Source organism: Cupressus sempervirens, chromosome 5, assembly GCF_028749045.1.
Source record: "Cupressus sempervirens isolate cs-2001-9-10 chromosome 5, ASM2874904v1, whole genome shotgun sequence".
NCBI classification, from domain to species: domain Eukaryota; kingdom Viridiplantae; phylum Streptophyta; class Pinopsida; order Cupressales; family Cupressaceae; genus Cupressus; species Cupressus sempervirens.
The window spans coordinates 584,444,673-584,453,603 of NC_143122.1; the positions used below are offsets into that span (position 1 = coordinate 584,444,673).

At 35.0% G+C, this 8,931-nt stretch overlaps 1 pseudogene across 1 annotated transcript; it reads left to right on the forward strand.

Annotated features, from left to right (window-relative positions):
• The first annotated feature begins 2,488 nt into the window (after window positions 1-2,488).
• LOC149557276 (tuliposide A-converting enzyme 1, chloroplastic pseudogene) lies at window positions 2,489-5,451 on the forward strand (annotated as a pseudogene). The gene is made up of 2 exons (XR_016352389.1): window positions 2,489-3,601; window positions 5,231-5,451. The product of XR_016352389.1 is annotated as a tuliposide A-converting enzyme 1, chloroplastic pseudogene (transcript).
• Window positions 5,452-8,931: the final 3,480 nt, after the last annotated feature.

Sequence of the window (8,931 nt, forward strand, 5' to 3'; positions counted from 1 at the left end):
AGATAATGTTATGGCATATGAGATTTGGCAACATTGGTGAGAAGGGTCTCAGAACCCTAAAAAACAAGAACCTAATTGAGGGGTTAAATGATTGTAATCTTGAGTTCAACTTCTGTGAACATTATGTCTATGGTAAACAAAATCGTGTTCAATGTTACTTTAGCTCTCAAAAATCTTCTGATGTTTTGAATCTTAGTCATTCTAATGTATTTGGTCCTATAAAAGTTCCTTCAATCTCCAAGTTTGTATATTTTTTGTATCTTTCACAGATGATTATTAGGACATGGATTTATTTTTTGAAAATGAAGACACAAGCCTTTAGTCAGTTCAAGTAATTTAAACCTCTTGTAGAGAATCAGACTAGTAAGAAAATTAAGTGTATGAGAATTGACAATGGTGGTGAGTTTTTCTTAGCATAGTTCAAATAGTTCTGTAAAGAACGAGGTATCGAGAGGCATAAGACAACTTCTTATACCCCATAGAAAAATGGAGTTGCAAAAGGAATGAATAGGACATTGATGGAGAAGGCTAGGAGTATCCTTAGTGGAGCTGGTCTTGTACAAAGGTTTTGGGTTGAAGCTATGGCCACTACTTGCTATTTGGTTAACAAATCTCCTACATCAACTCTTGTTAGTAAGACACCCATGGAGGTGTGGTCTGATAAGAAGCCTTCAATTAGACATCTTCGTATCTTTGGTTGTGAAGCTTATGCACATGTTCCAAAGGAGAAAAGATTTAAGTTAAAAAACAAAGCTATCAAATGTATTTTCATTAGATACAATGTTGGTGTGAAAGGATACAAGCTTTGGAACCCTATGCCTAGTAAGGTGTTGTATAGCAAAAATGTTATTTTTAGAGAGCTAACATCTTCTCCTATTGTGCTACAACTAGAGGAAAAAGAACAAAAGGAAGATATTGTTCAGTTGCCTCCTACCCTTGAGAAGACTAAACAAAATGGCCATGTTGGGTCTAATGATGAGGATAGCTCTAGTAGATCTAATAGTTCGAAAGAAGAGAAAGAACAACCTCAACCTCAACCCTTGAGGAGATCCACGAGAGTAAGAATTATTTTATGTTAGATTCCAAATTCCACATTTCAGATGGGTCGCAGTGGTAAAGGGATTAACCAAAAGAGGTGGGTTGAGGGAAATTTGGAATTTGTAGAATTATTGTACAGGGAAGTAATGTGCAAACTTCCAAAAGATGGGAACCCTATTGTTCCATGTACAAGCCAATAAGAATTAGCTAATATGAAATTTTACACAATACTAATAAAAAACTAAAAAAATAAACATTGCAATAAACAGTGAAAGCTAATAAATAAAGTTCTCCCTTTGGATGAAACCAAATGAGAAAAAACATCCGCTAGGATGCTATAATGGACATAAATGCATTTGTATGGATAACAACTCCACCCGTTGGAGACATGAAACTCAAAAAAAATCTATTAAGGTCTATTTGGTTTGTGAAATTGTAGAAACCGAGATTTTTACAAATCTTGGTTTAACCAAATCAAGGTTTTGTAAATCTTCATTCTCATTTTTGAGATTTTACTTTGAAGAGTTTCTTTCACTCGGATGATGCATGTGAAGATACATTTTTATGCATAAGCTTGGAGTTGAAGGCAGACTCCAAAAAGTAGTCCAATCTATTATTTTTACACTCCTCAAAAAACATTACCAGGGTTTGATTTTCAATTCCTACTTGCTAGTAGGAAGTTGGGAAACCTAATTTTGAAACAAAATTAGAAGTCCTGTATATTAATTCCATTTTTCCAATTTTGACACAAATACAAAAACAATTTAAATATGAACTTTGAAAAAACCAATCCCTGTCGTCTTCCACCAACCAAACACACCCTTAATAAATCAACTATTCCAACTAAATTTTCTTCTCTAATCAATGCACATGATAAATTCATAATGGCTATCGGCTGTCAGGCCATATGCGAAGCAATTAAACAAATAGAACTAAAACAAAGATTGTGATGTGAATATCAGGATTTAACTGTGTGATTTTTGAGTCAAACTCGATGACCCATGTTTCATGAGTAGTGATTCAACATGAATCCATCTCTCATGAGAATAAATGGAACACTTAGCACTCATTGGATCTAGGTGATGCTCACAGGGGTGAAGCACCGGAACTTCCCGGGAGGTCACCCATCCCAGTACTACTCCAGCCTGAGCGCGCTTAACTACGGAGTTTCCTCCACAGTTAAACCCAAAGCTTGCAACCCCATTTGCAAAACCTTCACCAAGTGTTGTGCCTTATGAACCATTCATTAGAAAGCCCCTTAAGCTCTATATAAATAAAACAAAGATGACAACAATTTAAATATAAATAAATAAAGTGAATTGTTCTATTGTTGTGTGTGAGCCTAACAAGGAATCATAGCATAGCAGGTACCTTCACGATCAGATCTTTTCCATATTGAATGGACATAAATGCGTTTCTTATTCATGACAGTTCCTCTCAAACGAACCCAAACAAACGGTCGGCTGTGTGCAGATGCAACATTTACTATGAGTTAAAACGTTCAAGGGGGGTAGATGGATCAAAATGCATCAAGTATTCAGCCATTGCACCGCAGTAGAAAGTTGAAGAAGTTGTAACGAAGCTTAATGGCCTCAGAGACCAGTGTGGATATCTTCCCTTTCTTACGAGTCCTCAACGATGGAACCATCCAACGCTTCATGGGCACCGACACTGTGCCTCCTGAGAACAGCGGAGTGCCCGTGGCCTCACACGACATAACTCTGGACGCAACAAAGGGGGTTTACGTCAGGGTGTATATTCCAACTACCACCTGCCAAATTGGAGAAAAGCTACCGGTGGTTGTGTACATTCACGGCGGGGGCTTCTGCATTGAATCGGCCGCTTCGCCCACATACCACAACTATCTCAATCTCTTAGCAAAGGAGGCCAAAGTGATATGTGTCTCCGTGGACTACAGGCGTGTGCCGGAGCACCGTCTCCCCGTACCCTACGAAGACTGCTTCAGCGCTCTCGATTGGCTCGATTCGGAAACCCTAATTCCTTTAATTGACACCAAAGCAGACTTTGGCAGGTGCTTTGTAGCCGGGGACAGCGCGGGGGGGAATATTGTGCACCAACTGGGGATTATGGCTTCACAGAAAAGCTGGAGGCGGTTGTGCATCGAGGGCGCCGTGTTTGTTCATCCTTTCTTCGGCGGGGAAGACAAGATCGTTGAATTGGGGCCCGAATACAAAGCTAGGGTTGATTTTGGGGATGGTCTGTGGAAATTGTGTTTGCCCGACGGGGCAGACAAAGACCATCCATTCAGTAATCCCATTGGCCCAAACTCCCCTGCCTTGTCTTCGCTTGTATACAGGCGTCTGCTGGTTGTGGTCGGTGGCAAGGATCTCCTGAAGCACAGGGGGAAAATGTACTATGAAGCGCTGAGGGAGGCAGGGAAAGAGGCAGAGTTTATGATTGCCGAGGAGGAAGCGCACGTGTTTCATCTCATGGATCTTCAGTGTCCCAATGCTCTGTTGATGATGAAGCGCATTTCCGACTTCATTGCAGCCTCTGCTCCTCATGCGGTCGCTTCTTAATTTTGGGATCCTCTAACTCCCAGGTTTTTTCGTCTATTGTAATAAGCTGTTCTTCTTACAGATCAATATATCCTCTGGTATTTTCATTTTGGAATTCTTTTTCTTTGTGATATTGTTATGAGAATTTATTATTGTTTAATCAAATTTATATATTTATTTTTCAGATGTAGTAAAAATTGAGTGGAACGGTTAGTACTCATTGTTTCTAGTTCATCTCATCTTTATTAGAAATCTCCCTTCAACTAGGTTTGTTTGTCATTAAGCCCACTCTACTTGTAATTTCCTTTATCATTATTATTTTTTTTAATATTTTAAATTTATCAACTTATAAATAAGGAAAAAAAATTCAGCAAGTAATATTTTGGAGAGATAGATTAAAGCTAATTTTTTGTCCTTCTACATTTAGGAAGTTTGTTGAACAGCTCGTAGAGTGTGAGCTGTTTTAAAAGTGTCATTCTAAAATGTGCACTGGAACCCATATGTCCACCTCTCAATAGCAACTCACCAAATACAAATGCAATATTAGGAATAGGAATGACTATTTCAATTAGCAGCTATTTTTTGGAGTGAGTATAAGCTCATTTAAGAAGTAAAATAGGAAAGTAAAATAGGAATATGTATTCCTATACCCTATTTCATTTGATGAACCAAACAAAAAATAAAAACTTTATTCCAAAATTTCCATTTCTATTCAAGCAACCAAAGGACCCTAACAAAGACACTTTGTAATAAGACTGGCTATACTTTGTAATACGACTGGATAGCCACAAGTAAAAAATGAGGATGGGTGGACCTTATTAATTTGTCCCATTAGCTGTCAGCAAAATTAATTTCTTTCTGAACAGACAATTTCTTCTGACAATCTGCAGAGCAATAGCTACAATCACTGTTCCACTGCGGATTTCTTCATCTTCTTACATACAATATCCTAGTGGCCAATATTCTAGTGGTCAATAATAAAGAAAAGAAAATAGACGACAGACGTGAGAATTCTAGTGGCCAAATTCAGTATGTTGGCCCAGTTCTGCCCCCGTCATGCAATATCCTACTAAGATTGATTGTCCGCTTCTTTTTATTTACTTCCCTGCGTTTTATCGAATGCAGTGATTCCTTTTTGTGATGGATATGGAATTGAAAGTATTATGGATTTTCTTGAAAATTTCAGCGTTTGATCTTCATGATCTGTATAGTTTGTAAATTAGATTGTACTATAAATATAATGACTTCATTGAATCTCAATTTTTTTGAAAATATTTTAAATTTCTATTTTTTTTAAAAAAAAATTTAATTGAAGAAAGTTGAAAAAAATTACAAAAAAGAGAGCAGCAGACAAAGGCTGGAAAAAAAATTAAGGACTAACTATATCAGCCAGCTAACAGACTGGTAAACAATGCATAACAACCAGTTCGTAAACTGGAAAACCATGTTACAAACAGCAGCCGTATAAGAAAACCAAGTCACAAACTGTAAACAACAGCAATACATGAAAATATTTTATAACTTAATTAACTGGATTGCTTTCTCTTTTTATTTTTCTTTGGCGAAGAATGATTTATATGCCTTCATTGATTGATTGATTGATGTTGTTTTTTTTATTAAACAACGAATCAATAATGGTTACTCATATTTTTTTTATTCTATTAACATTTCAGATCACTGAACCGTCCTGACCATGAAAGAATGCAAAGGAAAGGGAAATGGGAAGCATATTGTATCGAATGTGGAATATCACTATTTATTATATATGATGTCTACATTTTAGCTTTTGTACAACTCTATTCACCAAATTTTGTAGAAACATCTAACTAAGAACATGCGGTTTCATATTTAAAATTAAGAAGATATATTAATAGGTGCAAAATTTTATGATAAATATTTAAATTTATAATTTATTATATTGTTCAAATAATTTAATAATAAAATAAATTTCAATTTTTTCTATAGCAATTTAAAATATGCATTTTGATTAATTTTCATGCTAGTTATCAAAAGAGCAATATTATTGGTCACAAAGATTATTAAAATTGTAAATGATAGGTACAAGTGTATATCAAATTAAGAAGAAATAAAATCGTGTTATGGAGTGCTATTTAAGAAATATAATCTTTTTTAGTGATTATATATAAATATGTTTAGTTACTAAAAGATGTCAAAATGAAGAATGAGTAACTATTGCCACTAACTTGATTTCATTCTCATGTAAAAACAAGTGCCATGAGGTGGCATGTACTTGCCTTCATAGTTTAAAAATTAATTATAATACAATTTTAGTTCCAAAAATAATTATAATATAATTAAAATAATTATGTTATAGTGTAAAGGTATTTTATTATTTAGTTATTTAATATTAAATTTAATAAAATAAAAGAGTAAAATATATATATGAAAAAATTTAAATAGTTAAAGTTATTTTTTTCTTTTATCATAAGATTTCAAATATTTATAAATTTATACATTTAATTGTACTTATGTGCTATAGTTGATAATAAAGAAATAGATTGAATTTTATGAACTGTTTGTAAAATAATTTAATTTATGGGAATTAATTCACTAATTGATATAAATAAATTCAAAAATATTTATTTTACTTGTGTTTATTAATAATAATATTACAAATTATATCTCATATGTCTTCATCTAGAATTGATTTTTTATTTGAAATTAATTTCTTTTAATTTATAATAACGAGATGAAATTTCTACTAAGGAAAAATATGATGCCCTAAATTTATAAAATTAAAAAATTACGATTGTGTATGATTTAATTCTACATAAAACAATTCAAATTCTTAGTTATTAATTTGTATTTCAAATTTTGTAGGTTATTCCCTCCTCTACAATATTTTTGTCTTGTTCAATCATTTGAATTTTAATGCTTTCATTTCTTATATATATATATATATATATATATTTTTTTTTTTTTTTTTTGAAATTATATATTTTTCAATAAACAAATGCAAAGTTATATATTTTACACTAATAGTTATATTCATATTATTGTGTTTGTATGAAAAATTGGAAAACAACAAAAGGACATCATAAAAACAAATGTTTACAAATAAGTAGAATAATTAAAACTGCCTCCTGCTAATGGCTTCTCGCTCCTGCGAAAATTTGAAATCCCCTGTGCACATGGTTTCTTCCTTTCCCATTTCGGCTTCTGGTCTTGCCGTTGATGATTTCCCTTCGCTGGGGTCTATTGCGAGGGATGGCACTATCGATGGGAAGGGTTCTCATGTTGGCACCCGAGCTATTGCTGCTTTGACCTCACCCAATGCCTTTGCAGGTTTTATGGCCTCTGGTTCGCGGGGATCTTTTGCTGATGTGGCTGCTTCTGAGGCCGAACTACACGACATTATGAGGATGGGCTTCCCGAGTGGCATTGTTGGTTCGAAGGCAAGGTTGAGGTCCCAGGTCACTGAGCCTGTTGCTGTTGGCAACTCGCTGGTACTAGAGTTAGAACTGGACATTGTTGAGGATATCTCATAATAGTTGGATAGTTTCTCCTCTACTGCTGCTATTTTTTGCTTTAAGGGTTTCTGGCCCTCCCTTTTGGACCTGCATGCATGGATTGGTCATGTATGAGAACCCTTCATCTTAGGTACAACGCAGATATACCCAGTTGCTAGGGGTTTTTTCATTGTGAAGTTTGATTCAACTGAAGATAGAAATGCTATTCTTTATCAGGCTTTCTCTTGGGAAGAGAAATATCCCTTGATGGCTAAACATGGTTCAACGATTTTGACCCGTTGATGGAATCCTTTAACAAGGTCCCTCTGTGGGTCAAGTTGTTGAATCTTCCCCTTCACCTTTGGGTGGATTCTATCCTTGAGGTAATGGGGGAAGCCATTGGGGATATCTTGCTAGTGGGTTATGCTTCTTCCAATGTATATCACACCACTTATGCTCGAATGCTAGTTGAGGTCGACATCTTCAAGGGTCTCCCAATGATGATTTGTTTGGCCTCTTCGATTGGATCTTAGATCTAGTGTCTTGATTACGAAGGTATCCCTTTTTTATGTAGGAAGTGCCACAAGACTGGTCACCTTGCTGCTCATTGCTCCTTTGAAAAACCTAGATAGAAGAATGTGTTGGATGATCATTACACTGTCCTTAAAGCCCCCTCTATTGGGAATGGTGACTCTTCTCAGGACTCTCTGGTGGCTACCACGACTACTGTCTCAGTTGGCTCTCCTGTGGCCCCTTCATTGGAGACCTCCTTTGTTCTACCCTTGTCTGTGGATGTCTCCTCTGCAAATGATTCTTTGGTCGAGGATGTTGTTCCTCCTGGTCCTGTTGGGGGCTAGGACCCTGTACCCTCTCTTGGCCCCACCCCTATTTTGGACTTTCCTCCTATTTCAGTGGGGGTGCTAGCTGGCTTTGGGTTCTTCTAGGGAGATTGTTGTTTTCTCAGATTCCCCTGGGCTCCATTTTTCTATTTCTTCTAGAGACTGGATTACTGAGGCAGCTAAGGTGGAGGATGGTTGGACTATAATAAAAAGAAAGAAAACTAGGCCATATGCTCCTCCTTTAGAAATGAATCTCTGATCATGCAAGGGATGCTCTAAATCAAAGGGCAAATCATGATGTATCTAGCCCTACCTCATTGTTGGATCTTTTCTTTTGGCTGGTGACAGGATTTTTGTCACCATGGTTATCTTTAGATTGGGGGGTGACTAGTTCTGCATTTGTTTGTTGTACCTTTTGTTTATGCACTCATTGAAAATCTTTAGAGTTGTACAAGGTTTCAGGCACCCCTCAAAACCTATTTTACTTAATCAAAAACAAATGTTTACAAATTTTAATATGGACAAATATCTAGCCGAAAATAACATAATATGGAGGAAGTCTAAAAAAAGTGTTCCTATAACACAAATTGGTTTGAACCAATCAAAGTAAAAATAAATAGTTTTTTACTATAAAAGATATATAAATATAAATTTAAACTTTGTCCAAAAAAAAAAAGTGAATATGTGATTGGTTACACTTAATTGAACATTTAGGCAAAGTGAATGCAATAGTATTGTCTACAACAAGTACAATGACTAGTGGGCACACTAATACAATATTGTGAGTTTTTAGCATAATGATAGCTAAACTTTCCTATAGGAATAACAAAATAATAGTGACAACTCAAAACTATAACAGAAATCTTGAAGGAATCAAGGAAGTGTCCACTAATCATAGCTATAGTTTCTTGCTAAGTATTGAAATTATTATTATGTAAAATATTATTGAGCCATATTGTCTCTTTAACAAATTGAATAAGCTTTCAATAAGATGTGATATTTTATTATTTAATGGATATTGTAAGTAAACTTATAGAAAAAATGATATTTAGATTTATTTCTTAA